Genomic DNA, 2,699 nt, shown 5'->3' on the forward strand with positions numbered 1-2,699 from the left:
TTCCTCACACCATTCTTGATATGCTTCTTCCATCAAATTGTGTTCTCCACCCTCAGACTCATTTCAATCTCCAGGGTTGACCAGGGTCCAACCCTGACCTTTTAAAATCATCAGTCCCATGGACCCCTCCCCTTCCCTTCTAATCTGATCATCTTAGGCAGGACGTCTTGAACATTTTGGGTAATTAGCTGCATCATGCAGTGGAGGCACACAGGGAGTAATATTATGCCACTAATAGTAATTAGCACAAACCACAGAATTTGTTTTCACCAACTTCCTCCAAACCAAGACCACAAAGAAGTATTAAAGGGGGACTTCTATGGTTCCCTCCACTACCCCACATTGGAACATTTCTTCCCTTAATTCGATCAGTGTGGTGTTCCCCAAAATTGTGTTTATGCCAGGGGTACCTGTTTTGTTCCACTGCCATTGAATCTCAGTGGAGTTATATGATCTGATTCCTGAGAGCTCCGTGAAGGTACATTCACATCTACTCTCTCCTGACGGGGTCTTTCCCTACTTTTGATTCATACAGTATAATTCCTTTTTCTCAGCAAGGGACCATGAGTGTTCTTCCAGTTTCTCCAGGGTCCTGTCCCATTATTAATTACTGACTTAGTGCTAAGGGGCCATTCTGGCTTCAGGGGAACAGGGAACCATGGATGGCCATTGGGATAATCTTTAGTGAGATTATCAATCATTGTACTAGTCCCTTATTGCATGGAACTATACATCCTACAGCAGTTAATATTCTAACCATTCCTTTAATTAATTATCGGTCTCAGAGTTCTCTGCCAACTCCTCAGCTAAAAATGGTTAAACCTTCCAATGCCTTAGTGATGGTTCTATCTGGGGCTGTGCTACTGGGCAACATTTCATCAGGGGATTTTGGGGACTTAAAATAATATGGGACAAAGTGAATGATGCATTGACAAATTAAAAGAAAATGGGAGGGGAAACCCCTTATTAAGTACAGATACAGAGACCCAAAAGTAATGATAAATTGTCCATTTAAAGCTTCAGAAGTCTCTCCTCATACAGCTGTCTGACATTCAGGAAATCATTGGGTGAAGTCCTCTGGTTCAAGTGCTTTTCAAACAGTGTCCCACAGACTCTCCTCCTGCAGAGATCCTCTTTGTGTTCTCTTTCATACAAGATTGATCTTAACACAATTTTAAATTATCTTGTCAATAACAAGGGCAAATAATGAAAGTTAATGCAACTCCCTTGTCTCTACTATTACAAGGTCAAAATTGGAACTTTGGTCAATTGTCGTATTTTAAGAAAATCAAAGTAAAAAAAATAGAACCTAACCTTACAATCTGAATTACTTCTAATTTCATACCTTGCATTAGTTCATTATTCATTCCTATTCATATTCCCCATCAAGAGGATGAGATTTCACTAAGAAATTAATAACACACTCCAATACGTAATAGTTAATTTAAAAACCAGTACATTTCAAATCACCTACAAATAGATAATCCTTAATTAAATAGATGCTTCTTTCAAGGCATTTACTAGATAAGCCATAAGCTATTCCCCTTTTAACATATATAGTTTCTGCCCTCTCCCAGGCATTGTGCTAGGCACCTTCCAATCATGTGAGATAAACTGAGATAACTTGCTTAAAGTTACCCAGGTAACAAATTTCAGATCCATTCATTTTCCCAATTTCAGTTGAACATCAATTGCACTTCCATATTATCACATATAGAAATTAGATCCAATCACAATGAGCTGCAAAATTTTCATTTTCGATTCTTCTACCCAAAGCAGAGTCAAACTTTCTCACATTTTTAAAACTCCTTGAAGTCACCCAGAACCAATATCCAAGGGTGGCTTACCTCAAAACACCCTTCCCCCACCCAAATTACACTCACCAAGGCTGGGGCAGCTTTGAACTCTGAAGGGACATAAGAATTGCAAATCCAGAAAAAGGCACTCTCCGCCCCTTTCCCCAAATAATGTTAAACTCTTTGTCCCTATATCAGACACATTAACAGGAGGGATAAGTCCTTATCAGTAAAGGCTACTGGGCCCTCCACTAACTTCTGAGAGATTCTCTCTGCCTCCTTCATTCTAATCTCAATCTCCCCCAGAAAGCCTGAGAGGGAAGCTCTTTCCCACTGTTACTTTTCCAATCTCAGACCTCAAAAATTACCCCCAAATTTTTCTGGCAGACACAAAACATCAACAGACAGACAGACAGACAATGTGCACTCGACTCTTAATTCTGAACTTGACTAGTCAAAAGAATCTCATTTTACCCCACAGTCCCCTTTGAATGGGTTCCAAGGTTTTTAAGAATATGACCGCTGCTGTCGGGGCTATACCAACCAGCATAAACTTTTTCTTTGTGAGAGTCCTCTCTCTTATCATTTACATATAAATTTAGACTATAGTGCCAAACAATATAATAAATTCAATTCTGACTTTAGCATTAAATTAAGAGCATCACATTCCATTTAAAATATTACCAGAATGAATTAAATTACCTTTTTGTTGTGTTCCGCTACACAAAAACTTTTCTCTTATATGTGAGGCAGGAAAGACTGAGGGGACCTCTCTTTTTGATCTGAGGGGAAAAGGTTCCCCTCTTTGTTCTTGTCTTTCCCTCCACATTCAAATCTTGGTCAGAGTGAGAATGTAGAGAGAGAGAGAATTTTTTTTTCTAATAATTCTCCAAAAGTTCCCAA

Source organism: Vombatus ursinus, unplaced genomic scaffold, assembly GCF_900497805.2.
Source record: "Vombatus ursinus unplaced genomic scaffold, bare-nosed wombat genome assembly UNPS02014806.1, whole genome shotgun sequence".
Classification (NCBI taxonomy): domain Eukaryota; kingdom Metazoa; phylum Chordata; class Mammalia; order Diprotodontia; family Vombatidae; genus Vombatus; species Vombatus ursinus.